This window comes from Petromyzon marinus, chromosome 80, assembly GCF_048934315.1.
Source record: "Petromyzon marinus isolate PM22_M1 ecotype Great Lakes invasive population chromosome 80, UKy_Petmar_22M1.pri1.0, whole genome shotgun sequence".
In the NCBI taxonomy this organism is placed as follows: domain Eukaryota; kingdom Metazoa; phylum Chordata; class Hyperoartia; order Petromyzontiformes; family Petromyzontidae; genus Petromyzon; species Petromyzon marinus.
In genome coordinates, this window is record NC_133746.1 from 2527438 (window position 1) to 2552519 (window position 25082).

The 25082-nt window shown below is 51.7% G+C and overlaps 2 long non-coding RNA genes across 3 annotated transcripts; both read left to right on the plus strand.

Annotated features, from left to right (window-relative positions):
• The first annotated feature begins 753 nt into the window (after positions 1-753).
• On the plus strand, positions 754-6927 carry LOC142907617 (uncharacterized). Of its 2 annotated transcripts, XR_012931128.1 has the most exons (4): positions 754-1266; positions 1749-2390; positions 4221-5778; positions 6647-6927. It is a non-coding gene; the product is annotated as an uncharacterized LOC142907617 (long non-coding RNA). The 2 variants fall into 2 exon arrangements; XR_012931127.1 differs by having other exon boundaries at positions 754-2390.
• A 1661-nt stretch (positions 6928-8588) lies between these two features.
• LOC142907618 (uncharacterized) lies at positions 8589-13722 on the plus strand. Its single transcript, XR_012931129.1, has 3 exons — positions 8589-9330; positions 10201-10674; positions 11837-13722. It is a non-coding gene; the product is annotated as an uncharacterized LOC142907618 (long non-coding RNA).
• Positions 13723-25082: the final 11360 nt, after the last annotated feature.

Sequence of the window (25082 nt, forward strand, 5' to 3'; positions counted from 1 at the left end):
CGTATATATCTGCGTCCGTGTGTGTGTCCGTACGTATGTCAGTGTGTGTCCTTGTGTGGATCACCCACGGTATATTCCGTTGTCATACTCCTATCATAAAACCCACAAGTAAAACAATCAAATGTTATAAATTGTCTCGAAGGCGCCTCTCTGTCTGAGTGCACAACCTGGAGGGAGGGGCGATATTCCCTCCGACTTTCACCGACGCACAAATAAATGGTTAAAAAGTTTTAAGTTAACATTTCATTTCATCAGAGTTCCACAGTTATGATTCTGTATTAATCCAAGGTCTGGGTCAGCTTCCCGTTGTGGTGTTTGACTCGTGTTTCCCCGAGCGTATACACACTCCTACCCCGCGCTCCGGGGATACAAAGACGGCCGGGATCTTCCTTTCTCTCCGACCCTGGGTTTAACATCGCCCTTTGCTTACGTTGCGGGTTGCTGTGCGCTTGCATTTCTTTTCCTCTCTACTCTTACTTTAACCCGGCTTATTATTTGTGTATGGGTGGATTAGAGCATTCATGTTGACTTAGGAAAACTTGATTGTTAGGCTTCGGGTCAAGTCGTATAGAAATGATTAAAATATGTAAATACATTTCATATTAACAGACCGGTGATGGTTACATTGACGTAGCTTGTGGCAGGGTTAAATTGAAGTGGGTTTGAAGATCAATAACTTTAGCCTACCCTGTCGTTAAATTCCGACTTTAAGTTACTTTAATAGTAATGCAGAACCAATTCGCTTTTTTGACTTAACTAGATCTAGGCTAACGCAACCTCCCAGTGACCCTGGCTTTGTGTTTACGTCAGCCCCTTGCAATCCGCTGCGCTCTGCTCTCTATCTGCTCCCTCTGACCCTGGGAGGGCTCTGAACGTAAAAGTCGTGTTAGTGGGTCAAGGTAAATATGACCTCCACATGCCATGCTGAGGCCTGGTTTGGTGTTTTTATTCATTATTAAATTAAAAGAAACAATAGAAATATGTATCTATATGTATTGAAAAAATACTTGTTAATATTATTATGGAAAGGGGGACATATACAACACCCTTCAGCAACGCCCCTCCTAGTGACGTGCAGTGCGAGGCCACTCCCCCGGAAGCTGCCTCCCAACCCTCCTCTTTGGGCGAACCCCACCTCCACCCCCAGCTTCTACTTCCACTTCCGGTCGGGGCAAATGACGGCGATGGCGGGAAAAATCTGAACCCTGTCTGGGCCTCCTCGAGGTCGACTCAGCCTGAAGATGCCGACACGTGGCTTTGTGTGAGGTGAGTCTGTGGGTGTCTGTGTGTGTCTGTGTGTGATGAGTCTGTGGGTCTCTGTGGTGAGTGTGTGGGTCTGTGTGTTGAATCTGTGGGTCTCTGTGTGGTGAGTGTGTGGGTCTCTGTATGGTGAGTCTGAGTCTCTGTGGGTGTCCACACGATGATGATGATGATGATGTTATCAGCCACTTGGTTGAGCTTCTTTCGTTTGTAATAGCCAGCGCTACGTAGCTCCTTACCTGGTAAAATGTATATCGTTCAGTTTAGTATTTGGGTCTCTGTATCTTTGTGGGTCTCTGTGTGTCTCTCTGGGTGTCTGTGGGTCTCTGTGGGTCTCTATGGGTCTCTATGCATATCTATGGATCTGTGTGTCTCTATGGGTCTCTATGTATTTCTATGGGTCTTTGTCTTTACGTTTCTCTGTGTATTTATATGGGTCTCTATGCATCTTTGTGGTTCTCTGTGTGTCTCCCACATCCCCCCACCAGGAACCCACCATCCGCACCACGAACTCACAACACGGATCCACACACTCACTACGCACCCACATCCTCACCACGGACCCACACACTCACCACGAACCCACAACACGGACTCACACACTCACCACGCACCCACATCCTCACCACGGACCCACACACTCTCCACAATCCCACAACAAGGACCCACACACTTACCACGAACCCACAACACGGACCCACACACTCACCAGGAACCCACAAAACTCACCTCGTCAATAGTTTCGCTCGGATAGCTTCAGCAGAAGTTATTCGAAAGGCGACGATGATGAAGCTGAAGCAGCTGAAGTTTAAGAAGCTGCCGTCTCCTTCATGCCCATCTCGTACTCTGAGGAAGCACGTGGTGATTGCGATGTCACCGGTGCTGTCACAGTGCGAGGGATGTTACCACGCCCCCTTCAGCCACGCCCCTCCGAGTGACGTGAGGGTGCGAGGCCACGCCTCCGGAAGCCGCCTCCCGCCCCGCCTCTTTGGGTGCCACCCACCTCCACCCCCATCTTCTTCCGCTTCCGGTCGGGGCGAATGGCGGCGATGGCGGGAAAATCTGAACCCTGTCTGGGCCTCCTCGAGGTTGGCTCAGCCTGAAGATGTCGACACGGGGCTTTGTGTGAGGTGAGTCTGTGGGTGTCTGTGTGAGTCAGTGAGTCTCTGTGTGAGGTGAGTCTGTGTGTCTCTGTGTGTGTCTGTGTGTGGTGAGTCTGTGGGTCTCTGTGTCTGTCTGTGTGAGGTGAGTCTGTGGGTCTCTGTGTGTGTCTGTGTGAGGTGAGTCTGTGGGTCTCTGTGTGAGGTGAGTCTGTGTGTCTGTGTGAGGTGAGTCTGTGGGTCTCTGTGTGTGTCTATGTGAGGTGAGTCTGTGGGTTTCTGTGTGTGGTGAGTCTGTGTGTGTCTGTGTGAGGTGAGTCTGTGGGTGTCTGTGTTAGGTGAGTCTGTGGGTGTCTGTGTGAGGTGAGTTTGTGGGTCTCTGTGTGTGGTTAGTCTATGGGTCTCTGTGTGTGTCTGTTGTTGGTGAGTCTGTGGGTCTGTGTGTGGCGAGTCTGTGGGTCTCTGTGTGTGTCTGTTGTTGGTGAGTCTGTGGGTCTCTGTGGGTGTCTGTGCATGGTGAGTCTGTGTGTGTCTTTGTGAGGTGAGTCTGTGGGTCTGTGTGTGGTGAGTTTGTGGGTCTCTGTGTGTGTCTGTGTGTGGTGAGTTTGTGGGTCTCTGTTTGAGGTGAGTTTGTGGGTGTCTGTGTGAGGTGAGTCTGTGGGTCTCTGTTTGTGTCTGTGTGAGGTGAGTTTGTGGGTGTCTATGTGTGGTGAGTCTGTGGGTCTCTGTGTGAGGTGAGTCTATGGGTCTCTGTGTGAGTCTGTGTGTGGTGAGTCTGGGTGTCTGTGTGTATCTGTGCGAGGTGAATTTGTGGGTCTCTGTGTGTGGTTAGTCTGTGGGTCTCTGTGTGTGTCTGTGTGAGGTGAGTCTGTGGGTCTGTGTGTGGCGAGTCTGTGGGTCTCTGTGTGTGTCTGTTGTTGGTGAGTCTGTGGGTCTCTGTGGGTGTCTGTGCATGGTGAGTCTGTGTGTGTCTTTGTGAGGTGAGTCTGTGGGTCTGTGTGTGGTGAGTTTGTGGGTCTCTGTGTGTGTCTGTGTGTGGTGAGTTTGTGGGTCTCTGTTTGAGGTGAGTTTGTGGGTGTCTGTGTGAGGTGAGTCTGTGGGTCTCTGTTTGTGTCTGTGTGAGGTGAGTTTGTGGGTGTCTATGTGTGGTGAGTCTGTGGGTCTCTGTGTGAGGTGAGTCTATGGGTCTCTGTGTGAGTCTGTGTGTGGTGAGTCTGGGTGTCTGTGTGTATCTGTGCGAGGTGAATTTGTGGGTCTCTGTGTGTGGTTAGTCTGTGGGTCTCTGTGTGTGTCTGTGTGAGGTGAGTCTGTGGGTGTCTGTGTGAGATGAGTCTGTGGGTCTCTGTGTGTTGTGAGTCTGTGTGTGTCTGTGTGAGGTGAGTTTGTGGGTGTCTGTAAGGTGAGTTTATGGGTCTCTGTGTGTGTCTGTTGGTGTTGAGTCTGTGGGTCTCTGTGGGTGTCTGTGCATGGTGAGTCTGTGTGTGTCTTTGTGAGGTGAGTCTGTGGGTCTATGTGTGGTGAGTCTGTGGGTCTCTGTGTGAGGTGAGTCTGTGGGTCTCTGTGTGAGTCTGTGTGTGGTGAGTCTGTGTGTATCTGTGTGAGGTGAGTCTGTGGGTCTCTGTGTGTGGTGATTCTGTTGTGGTGAGTCTGTGGGTCTCTGTGTGTGTCTCTCTGGGTGTCTGTGGGTCTCTGTGGGTCTCTCTGGGTCTCTATGGGTCTCTATGTATATCTATGGATCTGTGTGTCTCTATGGGTCTGTATGTATTTCTATGGGTCTTTGTCTTTACGATTCTCTGTGTATTTATATGGGTCTCTATGCATCTTTGTGGTTCTCTGTGTGTCTCCCACATCCCCCACCAGGAACCCACCATCCGCACCACGAACCCACAACACGGACCCACACACTCACCGGGAACCCACAAAACTCACCTCGTCAATAGTTTCGCTCGGATAGCTTAAAGCAGAAGTTGTACGAAAGGCGACGATGATGAAGCTAAAGCAGCTGAAGTTTAAGAAGCTGCTGTCTCCTTCACGCCCGTCTCGTACGCTGAGGAAGCACGTGGTGATTGCGACATCACCGGTGCTGTCACAGTGCGAGGGACGTTACCACGTACCCTGCAGCCACGCCACTCCGAGTGAAGTGCCAGTGCGAGATCACGCCCCCAGAAGCCGCCTCACGCCCCGCCTCTTTGGGCGCCCCCCACCTCCACCCCCAGCTTCTACTTCCGCTTCCGGTCGGGGCGAATGGCGGTGATGGCATGAAAAATCTGAACCCTGTCTGGGCCTCCTCGAGGTCGGCTCAGCCTGAAGATGCCGACACGGGGCTTTTTGTGAGGTGAGTCTGTGGGTGTCTGTGTGAGTCTGTGGGTCTCTGTGGTGAGTGTGTGGGTCTGTGTGTTGAGTCTGTGGGTCTCTGTGTGGTGAGTGTGTGGGTCTCTGTATGGTGAGTCTGAGTCTCTGTGGGTGTCCATACATTTCCACACGATGATGATGATGATGTTATCAGCCACTTGGTTGAGCTTCTATCATTTGTAATAGCCAGCGCTACATAGCTCCTTACCTGGTAAAATGTATATCGTTCAGTTTAGTATTTTGGTTTCTGTATCTTTGTGGGTCTCTGTGTGTGTCTCTCTGGGTGTCTGTGGGTCTCTGTGGGTCTCTGTGGGTCTCTATGGGTCTCTATGGGTCTATATGCATATCTATGGATCTGTGTGTCTCTATGGGTCTCTATGTATTTCTATGGGTCTTTGTCTTTACGATTCTCTCTGTATTTATATGGGTCTCTATGCATCTTTGTGGTTCTCTGTGTGTCTCCCACATCCCCCCACCAGGAACCCACCATCCTCACCACGAACTCACAACACGGACCCACACACTCACCACGCACCCACATCCTCACCATGGACCCACACACTCACCACGAACCCACAACACGGACCTACACACTCACCACGCACCCACATCCTTACCACGGACCGACACACTCTCCACGAACCCACAACATGGACCCACACACTCACCAGGAAGCCACAAAACTCACCTCGTCAATAGTTTCGCTCGGATAGCTTCAGCAGAAGTTGTTCGAAAGGTGACGATGATGAAGCTGAAGCAGCTGAAGTTTAAGAAGCTGCCGTCTCCTTCATGCCCGTCTCGTACTCTGAGGAAGCACGTGGTGATTGCGACGTCACCGGTGCTGTCACAGTGCGAGGGACGTTGCCACGCCCCCTTCAGCCACGCCCCTCCGAATGATGTGAGAGTGCGAGGCCACGCCCCCGGAAGCCGCCTCCCGCCCCTCCTCTTTCGGCGACCCCCACCTCCACCCCCAGCTTCTACTTCCGCTTCCGGTCCGGGCGAATGGCGGCGATGGCGGGAAAATCTGAACCCTGTCTGGGCCTCCTCGAGGTCGGCTCTGTGTGAGGTGAGTCTGTGGGTCTCTGTGTGTCTGTGTGAGGTGAGCCTGTGGGTCTCTGTGTGAGGTCAGTCTGCGTGTGTCTGTGTGAGCTGAGTCTGTGGGTCTCTGTGTGAAGTGAGTCTGTGTATGTCTGTGTGAGGTGAGTCTGTGGGTGTCTGTGTGAGGTGGGTCTGTGGGTGTCTGTGTGAGGTGAGTTTCTGGGTCTCTGTGTGTAGTAAGTCTGTGGGTCTGTGTGTGGCGAGTCTGTGGGTCTCTGTGTGTCTGTGTGTGGTGAGTCTGTGGGTCTCTGTGGGTGTCTGTGTGAGGTGAGTCTGTGGGTCTGTGTGTGGTGAGTCTGTGGGTCTCTGTGTGTGTCTGTGTGTGGTGAGTTTGTGGGTGTCTGTGTGTGATGAGTCTGTGGGTCTCTGCGTGAGGTGAGTCTGTGGGTCTCTGTGTCTGTGTGAGGTGAGTTTGTGGGTATCTGTGTGTGGTGAGTCTGTGGGTCTCTGTGGTGAGTGTGTGGGTCTGTGTGTTGAGTATGTGGGACTCTGTGTGGTGAGTGTGTGGGTCTCTGTATGGTGAGTCTGAGTCTCTGGGTGTCTATACATTTCCACACGATGATGATGATAATGTTATCAGCCAATTGCTTGAGCTGCTATCGTTTGTCATAGCCAGCGCTACATAGCTCCTTACCTGGTAAAATGTATATCGTTGGGTCTCTATGTATCTTTGTGGGTCTCTGTGTTTCTCTCTCTGGGTGTCTGTGGGTCTCTGTGGGTCTCTATGGGTCTCTATGTATTTCTATGGGTCTTTGTCTTTACGATTCTCTGTGTATTTATATGGGTCTCTATGCATCTTTGTGGTTCTCTGTGTGTCTCCCACATCCCCCCACCAGGAACCCACCATCCGCACCACGAACGCACAACACGGACCCACACACTCACCACGCACCCACAAAACTCACCTCGTCAATAGTTTCGCTCGGATAGCTTCAGCAGAAGTTTTTTGAAAGGCGACGATGATGAAGCTGAAGCAGCTGAAGTTTAAGAAGCTGCCGTCTCTTTCAAGCCCGTCTCATACTCTGAGGAAGCACGTGGTGATTGTGACGTCACCGGTGCTGTCACAGTGCGAGGGACGTTACCACGTACCCTTCAGCCACGCCCCTCCGAGTGACGTGCCAGTGCGAGAACACGCCCCCGGAAGCCGCCTCCCGCCCCGCCTCTTTGGGCGCCCCCCACCTCCACCCCCAGCTTCTGCTTCCGCTTCGGGTTGGGGCGAATGGCGGTGATGGCGGGAAAAATCTGAACCCTGTCTGGGCCTCCTCGAGGTCAGCTCAGCCTGAAGATGCCGACACAGGGCTCTGTGTGAGGTGAGTCTGTGGGTCTCTGTGGGTTTCTGTGTGAGGTGAGTCTGTGGGTCTCTGTGTGTGTCTGTGTGAGGTGAGTCTGTGGGTCTCTGTGTGAGGTGAGTCTGTGTGTGTCTGTGTGAGGTGAGTCTGTGGGTCTCTGTGTGTGGTGAGTCTGTGTGTGTCTGTGTGAGGTGAGTCTGTGGGTTTCTGTGTGAGGTGGGTCTGTGGGTGTCTGTGTGAGGTGAGTTTCTGGGTCTCTGTGTGTGGTGAGTCTGTGGGTCTGTGTGTGGCGAGTCTGTGGGTCTCTGTGTGTCTGTGTGTGGTGAGTCTGTGGGTCTCTGTGGGTGTCTGTGTGAGGTGAGTCTGTGGGTCTGTGTGTGGTGAGTCTGTGGGTCTCTGTGTGTGGTGATTCTGTTGTGGTGAGTCTGTGGGTCTCTGTGTGTGTCTCTCTGGGTGTCTGTGGGTCTCTGTGGGTCTCTCTGGGTCTCTATAGGTCTCTATGTATATCTATGGATCTGTGTGTCTCTATGGGTCTGTATGTATTTCTATGGGTCTTTGTCTTTACGATTCTCTGTGTATTTATATGGGTCTCTATGCATCTTTGTGGTTCTCTGTGTGTCTCCCACATCCCCCACCAGGAACCCACCATCCGCACCACGAACCCACAACACGGACCCACACACTCACCGGGAACCCACAAAACTCACCTCGTCAATAGTTTTGCTCGGATAGCTTAAAGCAGAAGTTGTACGAAAGGCGACGATGATGAAGCTAAAGCAGCTGAAGTTTAAGAAGCTGCTGTCTCCTTCACGCCCGTCTCGTACGCTGAGGAAGCACGTGGTGATTGCGACATCACCGGTGCTGTCACAGTGCGAGGGACGTTACCACGTACCCTGCAGCCACGCCACTCCGAGTGAAGTGCCAGTGCGAGATCACGCCCCCAGAAGCCGCCTCACGCCCCGCCTCTTTGGGCGCCCCCCACCTCCACCCCCAGCTTCTACTTCCGCTTCCGGTCGGGGCGAATGGCGGTGATGGCATGAAAAATCTGAACCCTGTCTGGGCCTCCTCGAGGTCGGCTCAGCCTGAAGATGCCGACACGGGGCTTTTTGTGAGGTGAGTCTGTGGGTGTCTGTGTGAGTCTGTGGGTCTCTGTGGTGAGTGTGTGGGTCTGTGTGTTGAGTCTGTGGGTCTCTGTGTGGTGAGTGTGTGGGTCTCTGTATGGTGAGTCTGAGTCTCTGTGGGTGTCCATACATTTCCACACGATGATGATGATGATGATGTTATCAGCCACTTGGTTGAGCTTCTATCATTTGTAATAGCCAGCGCTACATAGCTCCTTACCTGGTAAAATGTATATCGTTCAGTTTAGTATTTGGGTTTCTGTATCTTTGTGGGTCTCTGTGTGTGTCTCTGTGGGTGTCTGTGGGTCTCTGTGGGTCTCTGTGGGTCTCTATGGGTCTCTATGGGTCTATATCCATATCTATGGATCTGTGTGTCTCTATGGGTCTCTATGTATTTCTATGGGTCTTTGTCTTTACGATTCTCTCTGTATTTATATGGGTCTCTATGCATCTTTGTGGTTCTCTGTGTGTCTCCCACATCCCCCCACCAGGAACCCACCATCCTCACCACGAACTCACAACACAGACCCACACACTCACCACGCACCCACATCCTCACCATGGACCCACACACTCACCACGAACCCACAACACGGACCTACACACTCACCACGCACCCACATCCTTACCACGGACCGACACACTCTCCACAATCCCACAACAAGGACCCACACACTTACCACGAACCCACAACATGGACCCACACACTCACCAGGAAGCCACAAAACTCACCTCGTCAATAGTTTCGCTCGGATAGCTTCAGCAGAAGTTGTTCGAAAGGTGACGATGATGAAGCTGAAGCAGCTGAAGTTTAAGAAGCTGCCGTCTCCTTCATGCCCGTCTCGTACTCTGAGGAAGCACGTGGTGATTGCGACGTCACCGGTGCTGTCACAGTGCGAGGGACGATGCCACGCCCCCTTCAGCCACGCCCCTCCGAATGACGTGAGAGTGCGAGGCCACGCCCCCGGAAGCCGCCTCCCGCCCCTCCTCTTTCGGCGACCCCCACCTCCACTCCCAGCTTCTACTTCCGCTTCCGGTCCGGGCGAATGGCGGCGATGGCGGGAAAATCTGAACCCTGTCTGGGCCTCCTCGAGGTCGGCTCTGTGTGAGGTGAGTCTGTGGGTCTCTGTGTGTCTGTGTGAGGTGAGCCTGTGGGTCTCTGTGTGAGGTCAGTCTGCGTGTGTCTGTGTGAGCTGAGTCTGTGGGTCTCTGTGTGAAGTGAGTCTGTGTATGTCTGTGTGAGGTGAGTCTGTGGGTGTCTGTGTGAGTGGGTCTGTGGGTGTCTGTGTGAGGTGAGTTTCTGGGTCTCTGTGTGTGGTGAGTCTGTGGGTCTGTGTGTGGCGAGTCTGTGGGTCTCTGTGTGTCTGTGTGTGGTGAGTCTGTGGGTCTCTGTGGGTGTCTGTGTGAGGTGAGTCTGTGAGTCTGTGTGTGGTGAGTCTGTGGGTCTCTGTGTGTGTCTGTGTGTGGTGAGTTTGTGGGTGTCTGTGTGTGATGAGTCTGTGGGTCTCTGCGTGAGGTGAGTCTGTGGGTCTCTGTGTCTGTGTGAGGTGAGTTTGTGGGTATCTGTGTGTGGTGAGTCTGTGGGTCTCTGTGGTGAGTGTGTGGGTCTGTGTGTTGAGTCTGTGGGACTCTGTGTGGTGAGTGTGTGGGTCTCTGTATGGTGAGTCTGAGTCTCTGGGTGTCTATACATTTCCACACGATGATGATGATGATAATGTTATCAGCCAATTGCTTGAGCTGCTATCGTTTGTCATAGCCAGCGCTACATAGCTCCTTACCTGGTAAAATGTATATCGTTGGGTCTCTATGTATCTTTGTGGGTCTCTGTGTTTCTCTCTCTGGGTGTCTGTGGGTCTCTGTGGGTCTCTATGGGTCTCTATGTATTTCTATGGGTCTTTGTCTTTACGATTCTCTGTGTATTTATATGGGTCTCTATGCATCTTTGTGGTTCTCTGTGTGTCTCCCACATCCCCCCACCAGGAACCCACCATCCGCACCACGAACGCACAACACGGACCCACACACTCACCACGCACCCACAAAACTCACCTCGTCAATAGTTTCGCTCGGATAGCTTCAGCAGAAGTTTTTTGAAAGGCGACGATGATGAAGCTGAAGCAGCTGAAGTTTAAGAAGCTGCCGTCTCTTTCAAGCCCGTCTCATACTCTGAGGAAGCACGTGGTGATTGTGACGTCACCGGTGCTGTCACAGTGCGAGGGACGTTACCACGTACCCTTCAGCCACGCCCCTCCGAGTGACGTGCCAGTGCGAGACCACGCCCCCGGAAGCCGCCTCCCGCCCCGCCTCTTTGGGCGCCCCCCACCTCCACCCCCAGCTTCTGCTTCCGCTTCGGGTTGGGGCGAATGGCGGTGATGGCGGGAAAAATCTGAACCCTGTCTGGGCCTCCTCGAGGTCGGCTCAGCCTGAAGATGCCGACACAGGGCTCTGTGTGAGGTGAGTCTGTGGTTCTCTGTGGGTTTCTGTGTGAGGTGAGTCTGTGGGTCTCTGTGTGTGTCTGTGTGATGTGAGTCTGTGGGTCTCTGTGTGAGGTGAGTCTGTGTGTGTCTGTGTGAGGTGAGTCTGTGGGTCTCTGTGTGTGGTGAGTCTGTGTGTGTCTGTGTGAGGTGAGTCTGTGGGTTTCTGTGTGGGGTGAGTCTGTGGGTGACTGTGTAAGGTGAGTTTGTGGGTCTCTGTGTGTGGTGAGTCTGTGGGTCTGTGTGTGGCGAGTCTGTGGGTCTCTGTGTGTGTCTGTAGGTGGTGAGTCTGTGGGTCTCTGTGGGTGTCTGTGCGTGGTGAGTCTGTGTGTGTCTTTGTGAGGTGAGTTTGTGGGTGTCTGTGTGAGGTGAGTTTGTGGGTCTCTGTGTGTGGTGAGTCTGTGGGTCTCTGTGTCTGTGTGAGGTGAATTTGTGGGTGTCTGTGTGTGGTGAGTCTGTGGGTCTCTGTGTGAGGTGAGTCTGTGGGTCTCTGTGTGTGGTGAGTCTGTGGTTCTCTGTGTGAGTCTGTGGGTCTCTGTGAGGTGAGTTTGTGGGTGTCTGTGTGAGGTGAGTCTGTGGGTCTCTGTTTGTGTCTGTGTGAGGTGAATTTGTGGGTGTCTGTGTGTGGTGAGTCTGTGGGTTTCTGTGTAAGGTGAGTCTGTGGGTCTCTGTGTGTGTCTGTGTGTGGTGAGTCTGTGGGTGTCTGTGTGTGTCTGTGTGAGGTGAGTCTGTGGGTCTCTGTGTTGAGTCTGTGTGTCTCTGTGGTGAGTGTGTGGGTCTCTGTATGGTGAGTCTGAGTCTCTGTGGGTGTCTATACATTTCCACACGATGATGATGATGATGTTTTCAGCCACTTGGTTGAGCTGCTATCGTTTGTAATAGCCAGCGCTACATAGCTCCTTACCTGGTAAAATGTATTTCGTTGGGTCTCTATGTATCTTTGTGGGTCTCTGTGTGTGTCTCTCTGGGTGTCTGTGGGTCTCTGTGGGTCTCTGTGGGTCTCTATGTATATGTATGGATCTGTGTGTCTCTATGGGTCTCTATGTATTTCTATGGGTCTGTCTTTACGATTCTCTGTGTATTTATATGGGTCTCTATGCATCTTTGTGGTTCTCTGTATGTCTCCCACATCCCCCCACCAGGAACCCACCATCCGCATCAGCAGGCATCGTCAGGGTCGGGATGGAACCCACGACCTCCTGTATACCAGGCGAGGTAGTTAACATCTCCCAGCCACTGTGATGATGAGAGAGAGACATAGACTCCAAATATACAGCAGCAGGGATCGTCAGGGTCAGGATCGAACCCACGACCTCCTGTATACCAGGCGAGGTAGTTAACATCTCATCAGGGTCGGAATGGATCCCACGACCTCCTGCGTATCAGGCGAGGTAGTTAACATCTCATCAGGGTCGGAATTGAACCCACGACCTATATACCAGGCAAGTCACCTGAGACCCCAGGCAGCAGCAACTCGCCACAACAAACACAACTGCAACGTTCTGTTGAGTCCGCTTATTTATTAACAACAACAATCGATAAACAATGGTCTAGATATATATGTACACATTATTACATTATAACTTATTTTGTATCTCTATCCTAACTCTTCACACGCGCACGTGGCTAGGCTGGCTGTAGTCCATTGTGTGGTGAGTGTGGGTGGTGAGTGAGTGTGGTGGTGGTGCTGCTGCTGCTGCTGCTCGTGGTGGTGGTTGCACCGATTCCACCACCACCACTCCGCTACTCTGCCGTGGGCCGTCCACCACAGAGGAGCTGGCGGCCGAAGAGCGAGCGGAGCGCCTTGCCCACACGCGCCAGGACCCCTCGCTCCCTCTCCTCCTCCTCTTCCTTCTCTTTCTCCTCTTCATTCTCCTCCTCTTCATTCTCCTTCTCTTCATCCTTCTCCTCTTCATCCTTCTCTTCATCCTCCTCTTTATCCTCGTCGTCATCCTCCTCCTGCGTCTCCACCACCTCCGTCCTCTCTCCAAAAGTCTGGGTGAGCGGTGACGATGGTGATGGGAGCTTCTCCTCCGGCTCCGCTCTGTGGAGAGAGGCAGCAACACCACAGCAGCGCATCATCGTCATCATCATCGTCGTCGTCGTCGTCATCATCATCGTCATCATCATCATCGTCGTCATCAACATCGTCTTCATCATCAACATCGTCATCGTCGTCGTCATCATACCCACAGAGACCCATAGACCTACAGAGACCCATACTCATAGCGACCCATACAGACCCATACTCAGAGACCCATACTCATAGAGACCCATAGACCTACAGAGACCCATCCTCATAGAGACCCATACATACCCACAGAGACCCATAGACCTACAGAGACCCATCCTAATAGAGACCCATACATAGCCACAGAGACCCATAGACCTACAGAGACCCATACTCATAGCGACCCATACAGACCCATACTCATAGAGACCCATCCTTATAGAGACCCATACATACCCACAGAGACCCATACTCATAGAGACCCATACAGGCCAATGCTCATACAGACCCATAGACCTACAGAGACCCATACTCATGCAATGAGAGCACCATCTCCTTTATTACGTGGGGTGTGGTGTGATATGCAGTTATGGGTTATCTCGGGGAAAGATTACATCGAGGCCAAAGGTAATGGGGCGGAGCCACCCGGGAAGCCTCTGGAACGCTCCCAAAGGTTCCATGAGGGACGTGGCCAGAGGCGGGGTTTAGTCGCCAGGGAGCGAATATAAGTGGGGGCCGGAGCAAGGTGCGGGGTCGGTGTGTGAAGAATCAAGAGGAGCTTCCTGTCGCTGCCGCTGCTCCGCCATCTTTATCGGCCACGTGGCGGCTCAACCTTCAGCCAATCAGCCGCTCCCTAGCCAGCGCCGTCAGCCAGCGGCGTGCTAGAGAGTGGGGCGAGCGCCACGTGGCGCAGGGCAGCGAAGCCGCTTGGGGGGCCATGCATCCGTGGTGCGAGTGACAAGAGACGAGTAGACAGCCAACTGTACCGAAGTTTTATTAATAAACGTTTCAAGTTCTTATCGTGTTGGAGCCACTCATTACACTCACAGAGACCCATACTCATAGAGACCCATACAGATCTACAGAGACCCATACTAATAGAGACCTATACAGACCCATACTCATAGACCCATATTCAGAGACGCACAGAGACCCATACTAATAGAGCCCATACAGACCCCAGAGACCCATACTTATAGAGACCCATACAGACCCCTGAGGCCCATAATCACAGGGACGCATAGACCCACAGAAACCCATAGACCCACTTAGACCAGAAGCGACTAGGCCATCTCGAATGATAGCCGAATCAAGTGGGCAGATAACATCATCATCATCGCGTGGACATTCATAGCGGAAGTCAAATACTCGAAGTGCATGACGCCGATTCTCAACGTGGAGGGGAAAATCCTGAGGACCCTGAGAAGAATCCACGCGGTGACCACGGGGACAGAAACGCAGAATGCAAATATACAGCAGCAGCTGGCATCGTCAGGGTCGGGTTCGAGCCCACGACCTCCTGTATACCAGGCGAGGTAGTTAACATCTCATCAGGGCCGGGATCGAACCCAAGACCTCCTGCGTACCAGGCGAGGTAGTTGACATCTCATCAGGGTCGGGATCGAACCCACGACGTCCTGCGTACCAGGCGAGGTAGTTAACGTCTCATCAGGATCGGGATTGAACCCACGACCTCCTGCGTATCAGGCGAGGTGGTTAATATCTCATCAGGGTCGGGATCGAACCCACGACTTCCTGCGTACCAGGCGAGGTACACAGAGAGAGGCTCACCGTTGCTCAGCAGCTGCAGATCCCTGCACAGGAGTGGTGCCACCGCTGCTGCTGATGGTGATGGTGGCCCAGTTGGTGGTGTCGGCCCAGCTGGTGGCTCGGATGGTGGTGGTTGTGGGGGTGGCCTCGCTGGCGGTGGGGGTGACCTCACTGGTGGTGGTGGCCCGAGTGACGGTGGTGGCCCGAATGGTGGTGGTGGTGGGGTTGGCCTCGCTGGCAGTGGGGGTGGCCTTGCCGCTGGTGGTGGCCTCACTAGCGGTGGAGGTGCCCCCAATGGTGGTGGTGGTGGCCCAGATGGTGGCATTGGTGGGGGTGGCCCTTCTGGTAGTGTTGCGAGTGGTGGTGGTGGTGGTGGTGGTTTGGAGCCAGCTGTGAGCCAGCGCCTGCTCAGGCGTCATCCGGAGATTCGGATCCCATCTATTGGGAGACGCACGGGGAGGGAGGGGAGGGATGGAGGGAGACACACACGTGGTGAGAGGGGCATGGTGAGATGATTTGACAGGGTGGGAGGTGGGGGGAGAGTGGGGAGATGGCGGCGTGGGGGGAGAGATGGCGAGGGTGGGAGGGAGTGGTGGTGGGTGGTGAGTGGGTGGCAGAGCTGCCAACCCGTACGGTTTATTAGATATTCTTGTGCAGGGAAATTGTGTTTTCAGGTCCGTACGGAGTGCAGCCGTTTCAATTCTGGGTAACAATAATAATTCGTTTCTATTTGTTTGTCCCTTGTGATCGGATTTTGCAGGATGAACGTTGAGATTTATGAGGGTCACGGGGTGACCAATAATTTTGTGTCTGTAGTAAGGTAGGGCAGTGATAAGGTGTTGACAGGTATGGGGTGGTGAGTGGGGGTGAGTGAGTGGGGGTGAGTGGTGTGGGGATGAGTGGGGGTGAGCGAGGGGTGAGTGTGGTTCGTACTGCAGGCAACGGCTGACGAAGTCCACCAGCTGAGGGTGGTGGCCCTGCAGCGCGCGGTGCAGAGGGAGGCTTCCCGGTGGCCCCTGCTTGGACAGGTTGTAGGGGAGGCCCTCAGGGTCTGCAGCGACAGAGAGACGCACGCAGAGTCACCAACCACCACGTCGCCCACATACCCACTCATCCACTTACCTACCCACCTACCTATAGACCGACATACCCACCAACTCACACACCTGCCCACTTACCCACCTACCCTCACACCGACCAACTCACCCACCCACCTATGCACTTACCCACCTACCTATCCAGTCGCCCACCTACCTACCTACATATCCACTCACCCACCTACATACCCACTACATACCCACTCTCCCACTCAGTAACCCACCCACTCACCGACCCACCCACCTACCCACCCGCTCACTCACCCACCCACCTATGCTTCCTAACGACTGTTACAAAGATCCCCAACCCCCACCCCACCCCCCACCTCCGGGATAATCAGAGCCCCCCCCCCCCCCACAATAGAACCCTATAAGAGCCTCACTGCCACCCCCCCATCTAACAAAAGGGAATGGGTCACGTCGCTGGCACCAGCCTGCCCGAGCCTTTGACTCACCAAAGTAAGTTGTCTTGTTAGGTGCTTCGTCCACCATCTTTTTCGGGGGCATGCCCAGGATCTGCGCACGGTTTCGGACAAAGACAAAAGGAGGAGGGGGGGGGTTACAGCCGGTGTAGCCTCAGCTTGCCCATTGGGGCAAGTGCCGTCTGTCAGCAGTGAGTAGTGGTGGAGGCAGCGCCTGTCGAGGCCGGCACTGTGTACAAAGACAACAATCCCTCCCTCTCCTTATTAGACTAATCTCATTGCTAGGGCAAGTGCTGTTAGTAGCGAGCAGCACCTATGAAGGCCAGCACTGTGTACAAATACAACAATCTCCCCTTCCCCGTATTAGCCTCATCTCATTGCTGGGGCAAGTGCTGATTCATCGCAAGCAGCACCTATAAAGGCCAGCACTTTGTACAAAGACAACAATCCTCCCCCCGTCCACGTCTAAGCCTTATCTGATTGCTGGGGCAAGTGCTGTTAGTCGCGCGCAGCACCTATGAAGGCCAGCACTGTGTACAAAGACAACAATCCCTCCCTCTCCTTATTAGCCTCATCTCATTGCTAGGGCAAGCACTGTTAGTCGCGACCAGCACTTATGAAGGCCGGCACTGTGTACAAAGACAACAATCCCCCCCTCCCTATATTAGCCTCATCTCATTGCTGGGGCAAGTGCTGTTAGCAGCGAGCAGCACCTTTGAAGGTCGGAACGGCACACAAGGGGGTGGGTGCCCAGCACCACGCCCGGCCACCTTTTTCTCCCCCAGTGGAAATGTTTACTACATACCGCTACACCAAGTACTCGTTTGAGGCTGCGTCGACCTATGAGAGGTTCAGGACCAGGTTAGATATTCCTCGCCGGTTGTTTGTGGCCGCCAGACGAATCAATCTCTATGAGTATTGATATCTGTGGGTCTGCATGGGTCTCTATGAGTATGGGTCTCTGTGCAGACCCACAGAGACCCATATCCATAGAGACCTGCCCACCCACCCACCCACCATACCCACCGTACCCACCCACCATACCCACCGTACCCACCCACCGACCGTACCTCGATGCAGTAGGGCAGGTGTTCTGTGAAGGTCCGTGAATCAACGAGTTCCTTGCCGGTGGCCATCTCGGCCACGGTGCAGCCCAGGGCCCACATGTCCACAGCGCAGGTGACATAGTAGCCCAGCAGCAGCTCAGGGGCCATGTAGGGCATCGTCCCGCACACGTTTTGGGCTGCACAGCAACAACAACAACAACGACGATGAATATAAAGTAGCCCCTCCGTCAACAGCGACGTGGGTTGAACAGGTTTCTTTTTTCGGTCGGTTAAATGCCTAGTCGGCTTCTGCGACCGATATTTCACAGCGGAGGCGAGTTTTTGGGTTGGACCGCATACTCTGGCTGCCCGCCCGATGATGATGTTCAGCTGTAATCGCTCGAATTGTAAACGTCGTAGTGGATTTACATCTCCAGCACACCGGCTAGTGCTGTGCAAGTGGCGATTTGGAGCGTCCTGTTTACGTGACGCTGAACCTCACTAACTGGCTGCGTCGGATGGCGGCGGGTTTGACGACGCAACGTTTACGTTGACGCGAGCTAACCCTGAAAAAAGAAACTCCACGCACGCAAAGCCACTCACTTTTATGCTTCAGGTAGGAGCTGCACCCGAAGTCGGTGACCCTGACTTTGCCGGCCGCGGTGAGCAGAATGTTATCCTGGACAAAGGGGAAAGACAGAGAAGGAATTCCACGCTCTGAGGTTACGGCAAGAGTGTCCAGCCAGCAGTGGGTCGATCACGCAAAGTGACGCATTTACACCCACACAGGCAGCCCCCCCCCTCCCACTTTTGGCATGGGCTATGTGCCTGAGACTCGTTCAAAGTCGTTTTAATAAACTACTAAACCTATTTGTTTTGTTACTACCAGGGTGTAAGGCCCCACTGAGCTGTTGTGTAGCTATTATATCAGAAACGACCTGGACATCACGTAATAACATCATCAGCATCATCATCATCATTGCATGGACATTTATAGCAGCAGCCAAACACTCTAAACACATGTTTCAACAGCCCATAGAGACCCATACACACCCACAGAGACCCATACTCATAAAGACCCACACAGATATAGAGACCCATTCTCATAGAGACCTACACAGACCAACAAAGACCCATTCTCATCGAGACCCACACAGACCAACAGAGACCCATACACATAGAGACCCATAAAGACCTCCAGAACCCTATACTCATAGAGACCCATAAAGACCGAAATATACCCATACTCATAGAGACCCACACAGACATAGAGAGACCCAAACTAAAACTAAGCTATGTTTTACTTTACTAGGTGCAAGGCCCCACTCTGTGCTGCTGTGCAGCTGTTCTGTCAGAAGCGATCTGGCCATCACAAACGATAGCTCAACCAAGTGGGCTGATATCATCATCATAATCACGCGGAAATATTAAAGCAGCGGTCAAATACTCTAAACGCTTGGTGATGTTGATTCTGAACGTGGAGGGAAAAACCGGAGTAAAATCTACGTGACCACCACGGGGAGAGAGAGACTTAGACTCCAAACATACAGCAGGCGTCAGGGTCGGGATCGAACGCACGATCTCCTGTCTACCTGGCGAGGTAGTTAACATCTCCTGCTACCTCCTCCATCTGGAAGGAGGAGGTGGCAGAGGCACAGTAGAAGGACGGAGCCAGCGCATTGACCCTGCGATCAACCATGGCCGGCCTGCCTCTACGGTACGAGTGTCCACCTCGTCCCAGATCGTCTTCACCGGAGGTAAAGTGACCCCACCACCACCACTACCACCACCTCCCTCCAGATGAACAGAGCCACCGCTTCGACCCCGCGATCAACAGTGGCCGGGCTGCCTCCGCGCCAGCTAACCGAGCGCCCCAACGAGAGGGCGCGACCACCGCGCCCGCTCCGCTCACCGGCTTGATGTCCCCGTGGATGATGCCCCGCCCCTTGGCGTACAACAGGAAGTTGAGGATGGCCCTGGTGTACTCCCTCAACCGCCTCACGTAGATTCGCCTGATGCTCCCTTTGCTCATGACATCGTAGAGGCTCTTCCTGGCACGACAAGGACGACGACGACGTTAAAACCCCTTTCCCGTTCCGCTAACGTCCGCAGGGCGACCCACAACCCGGACCCCAAACCGACTGTGCCACTTGGTTAGTTTTGGCGGGGGGGGGGGGGAGGTCAGGGAACTCCTCGTCGCTCTGCGGTATTCATTCGCGTCGTCGCCGCGCTGCACTAGCGCCGAGGGAACTAACGCGCGCAAAACATTGCCGCGGGTGAAATATTTAATGATAATAATTTCATTATGATTTCATTCTAATTTCACCGTGATTATGTTCTTATTACAATTTCTATTTTATTATTTCATTACTATCATTTTATTACTATCATATCACAATTTAACAATAATATTTTTTATTATTACTTTATCAATATTTCTTAATTAAAAAAATTATTAAAATTTTTATTAGCAATATATTTGTATTATTATTTCATTATAATTTCCTTATTATTTTGGAATCTTATTGTTCATTATAATTTTTTCATTATTATTAACCTATTAATATCGTGTTATTTTATTATTTAAAAAAATAGCTTATTAATATATATTACTAGAATGTGTACCCATTCTTCGCACGGAAATTAATAGTTTATTCCATCGCAGATGTGCCGTCACCGCTCACTGCCGTGCAATAGATTATATCCATTATTCCCTCCCCCCCAAAAATACGAAGTAATATTTTATACTTTTTACATTGTGTACAGTATGGAAGCTACCCACATGCCAAATTAAAAGTTTGTAGCATGTTGGGAAGTATGCTAAACATTTCGAACAGACACACATATCCACAAATTTCCCTTTTGCTGTATATATAAAGATTTCACTGGAAAACCCTGAAAAAAGGTTGATGCTTGCAAGAAAGAAAAAATCCTAAACAAATCAATTTCACTAAATCGGATGTTTTTCACTGAAGGAAATTCAACTTTAACCCACTTCTATGTAAGGTCGATTTAGGCAACTCGGGAAGGGAATGACGTGGCGAGCTGAATATAGTCGCGTTCCCTTAGAAATTCCAGACAGCGTAAGCTGTGCAAATTTCACGACGTCAGAACTCAGCGTTCGAGAGTTTTTGCTGCTTCACACAAACAGATGGATTTTCTGCTTCCTATTTAGGAGCGAGCTGAAATTCGTCGCGTTGACTTAGAAAATGTAGGCAGCTATGCAGCGCTTTTGTGCGGGATACACAGCCTACGCGGGGGTTGGGGGGGGATGCGTGACGTCAGCAGGCACACTGCGTGACGCTGCCGCATGCGGGTGACATCACAGATGTGACGTCACCACTCACTTGCCGTGCAATGTATTACATGCATTATTCCGCCATCCCCCCCCCCCCCCCCAAAATACAAAAGTCTATTTTTAGACTTTTTGCATTGTGTACAGTCTGGAAGCTACCCACATGCCAAATTTCAAGTTTGTTGCATAAACATTTCAAACAGACACAAATTCACAAATTCCCTTTTTCCACATGTAGATTATGATTATCATAAAAAAATTAGAATGTGTGATTCATGGGGAACGTTTCCGTGAGTCGCGTCTTCCGCAACCCGGGGGACTTCCTGCGTCTGCTTTGTCCCCACGGTGTTCTGCGATTGTCGATAACGCAGCGGTTCGCCGTGCTGAGCTGCTTGACCCACGGGGGCCACGTGGACGCGTGCTGCTCGACTTCCCAGAGCTTTGGAGACTCGGTTGCCAAACAAATTGTGATTGTAAAATTGTCAGATGAATTATTGCATAAATTAATTACCAAAATAGCAATTAAATAAGTTACGTCTTCGATTAAATTAATTCATTTAGCGAGGCGAGACATATTTTGATGAATTGTTAATTATCTTTAAACTCACTAAATAAACTGCAAAATAAGTTTATTATGAAAGTTATTAAATAAAGCTATTGGGGAACAAATTAGAAAATTAATCCCCCACCCAACTTTGCCGCACAGAAGTGTGGTCACCACATCTGTGCCTCTTTATAAGGAACGGAACAGGTGGAATTCTCCACAAAATCTGACTTTCGCCTGATGAAGCTGGTTGTAATTACTAGCGAAACGTCGTACTCAGAGATTACAAATGTTGTGGCTTGGCTGTCCAACACACCGTTGTGCTGTACCATTATACTACACTATACACTACACTATACACTACACTACTATACACTACACACTAGTGCTGTACTAGTAACGAATTGGCACGTTATGTTTGCGTGACAACCCTTACTAGTTGGCTGTGTCGGGTCGTGGCGGGTTTAACGACGCAACATTTATATTTTTAAGCAATCTAACCCAAAAATACCTCTATTATGGATTATAATGGTCGCAAAAGCCCTGCGTGTAAAACTCAATTGATAAATGTGATAAATCGATAAATCTAGTTGCTTGATCAAATATTAAATAAATATTAATTCCGAAATAAATCAACTATCGAACGGAGCAATGGAGACGCCCGTGGGTGGGTGGTGGGTGGGAAGGTTCACGTACTTCAAGAGCTCGACGACGAGGCAATTGTGGCCGCGGAATTCGAACGTGTCCAGGACCTGGATGACTCCGTAGCGCTCATCGCTGGCCCTGCCCTGCAGCTCCTTGGCCACCTCCAGCTCCGTCCTCTGGCGGGCCGCTGTCGAGGAGCTGCGCAACGGGAGGGGGAAGGCCACGAAATCAACGGTGACTCTGTGTGGGTGACTCTGTGTGGGTGACTCTGTGTGGGTGACTCTGTGTGGGTGACTCTGTGAGTGACGCTGTGTGGGTGACTCTGTGTGGGTGACTCTGTGTGGGTGATTCTGTGTGGGTGACTCTGTGTGGGTGACTCTGGGTGGATGACTCTGTGTGGGTGACTCTGTGTGGGTGACTCTGTGTGGGTGACTCTGTATGGGTGACTCTGTGTGGGTGTCTCTGTGTGGGTGACTCTGTGTGGGTGTCTCTGTGTGGGTGACTCTGTGTGGGTGACTCTGGGTGACTCTGTGTGGGTGACTCTGTGGGTGACTCTGTGAGGGTGACTCTGTGGGTGACTCTGTGTGGGTGACTCTGTGTGGGTGTCTCTGTGGGTGTCTCTGTGGGTGACTCTGTGTGGGTGACTCTGTGGGTGACTCTGTGGGTTACTCTGTGGAGGTCTCTGTGGGGGTCTGTTTGGGGGTCTCTGTGGGTGTCTCTGTGTTTGACTCTGTGGGTGACTCTGTGGGTGTCTCTGTGGTTGACTCTGTGGGTGACTCTTTGGGGGTTTCTGTGGGGGTCTCAGTGGGGTCTCTGTGGGGGTCTCTGTGGGGGTCTATTTGGGGGTCTCTGTAGGGGTCTCTGTGGGGGTCTGTGTGGGGGTCTCTGTGGGTGACTATATGGGGGTCTCTGTGGGTGAATCTGTGGGGGTCTCTGTGGGTGACTCTGTGGGGGTCTCTGTGGGTGATTGTGCGGGTAGTTGGGTTGACTGTGGGGGTCTCTGTGGGGGTCTCTGTGGGTTTCTCTGTAGGTGACCCTGTGGGGGTCTCTGTGGGTGACTCTGTGGGGGTCTCTGTGGGGGTCTCCGTGGGTGACTCTATAGGGCTCTGTGGTTGTCTCTGTGGGTGCCTCTGTGGGTTACTCTGTGGATATCTGTGGCTCTCTATGGGTCTGGGTGTTTTTGTGGGCCTCTGTGGGTCTCTAAGGGTCTGGGTGTTTATGTGGTTCTTTAAGGGTCTTTATTTGTTTGGGTGTCTCTTGGGTCTCTCAGGGTCTGGGTGTCTCTGTGGATTTCTAAGGGTCTGGGTGTCGCTGTGGGTGTCTCTGTGGGTCTCTCAGGGTCTGGGTGTTGCTGTGGGCCTCTATGGGTCTCTCAGGGTCTGGGTGTCTTTGTTCGTCTCTATGGGTCTCTGTGGGTCTCTATGGGTCTGTTAGTTTTTAGTTTAGAGTTAGCAACAGTTGCACGGTAGTTATTATTTTGAAAGTTAACTTTAGTTCATAGCAGTCGTCTCACGGCAGATTATTATTTGGTGAGCAAGTTCATAGTTAGCAGTAAGTATTACGACAGTTAAACATTTGTTGGTTCGTATTTAGCAGCAGTTTTATGGCAGTTAGTATCTTTTTTAGTTTGTTCATATTTAGTAGTAGTTTTACGGCAGTTAGTATTTTGTTAGTTTATAGTTAGCAGAAGTTTTGCGGCAGTTAGTATTTTGTCAGCGAGTCCATAGTTACTGGCAGTTTCACGGCTTTAACTCCAATCATTGATGATTATTTTCCGAGAGTGCGGGCCACCGCGGAAGGCCCTCTGACTCACCACAAGGGCAGCGACAGCATCTTGACGGCCACGAGCCTTTTGGTTTTGTGGTCGCGGCACTGCAGCGCCAGGCCCTGGCCTCCCTTGCCGATCATCTTCTGCACCTCATACCGGTAGTTGAGCTGTTCGTTGCGGAACTAGGAGGCGGAGGAAGAGGCGGGGGCCGGTACTCAGAGGCGTCGCAATCGGAGCGCCGAACGCTCGGTGGTGGCAGCAGCAGTCGGGGCTTCCAAGACCGCCATTTTCCACCACGGAGGTTTATTTTTGCTTGGGTGTTAGATCGCGGAAATGTATAAATGGTTCGTTAAACTGCCGAATGCTTGAATTAAAGCTTTTGTGACTGTAGGAATTCATATTCTTGGGTCTTTCGGTAAAGTCACGTAGATAGGTTCAAAGAAAATAATAAAAAATAACAGAAAACCACGACGTTTCGATCGCAACGCAAGCGGTCGTCTTCCTGTTATTTTTATTTTCTTTGAACCTATCTACAGTACGTGACTTCACTGAAAGACCCAAGAATACCGAATTCCGTTAAAACTTAGGGGAGTTGTTCGCCTATTTGCGTTTATCCATCTAACACTGGGTAGTGAGATACTGGTATTGACACACTGGTAGTGAGACACTGGTGATGAGACACTGGTGGTGAGACAGGTAATGAGATACAGGTAATGAGACACTGGTGGTGAGACACTGGTGGTGAGACACAGGTTGTGAGACGCTGGTTGTGAGATGCTGGTAGTGAGACGCTGGTGGCGAGACACTGGTGGTGAGACAGGTTGTGAGACACTGGTGGTGAGACATGTATTGAGATACAGGTAATGAGACACTGGTAGTGAGACACTGGTGGCGAACAACTGGTGGTGAGACCCAGGTATTGAGACTAGGCCCGAAAGAAGGCTGTTCTCTCTGATGTAGACCAATCAGTTTCAAAGGCAATGCCATATTATCAGAGCATGTTGTTGTTTGCATGTTCACCACCAGCATGTTTTATTTCCAGAAAGGCTGCAGCCTATTGTTATGCTGTTAAAGGCTCCACCACTGAGCTGCTATGTAACTCTTCTTGTTCAAAAGCGACCTGGCCATCTCAAATCATTGCTCAACGAAGTGGCCTTATCATTACCACCGTGTGGAAATGTATAGCGGAAGCCAATTGCTCTCAATGTGTGGTGACGTTGATTATAAATGTGGAAGGAAAGAAAACGGAGGACCGGGAGAAAAATCCCCGCAACCACGGAGAGAGAGATAGAGATGCAAACTCCAAATATACAGCAGGCGTCAGGGTCGGTATCCAACCCACGACCTTCTGTATACCAGGCGAGCGAGTTAACATTTCCTGGCCACTGCGGCCGACGTCGTTGTGAGAGAATTAGCCAAAGTTTGCTACATATGGCGTGAAATAACTTTAACACATACACAGAGACCCAGATCTTGAGATACTCAGAGAGACCCACAGACACCCAGACCAATAAAGACCCACACAGATCCTTAGACACCCACAGAGACCCCCAGAAACCCGTAACATAAAACCTTAACTGACTGTCTGTGTCTGGTGGTGGTGGCAGGTTACAAATTTATACTCATGCCTTCTAACCCAACAAAAACCTCTGTGGGTGTCTAATGGTGTATCTTTGGGTGCTTCTTTGGGTCTCAATAGGAGTGGGTCTCTGTGGGTCTCTATGGGTGTCTCTGTGGGTCTCTGTGGGTGTCTCTTTGGGTCTCTGTGGTTCTCTATGGGTGTCTCTCTG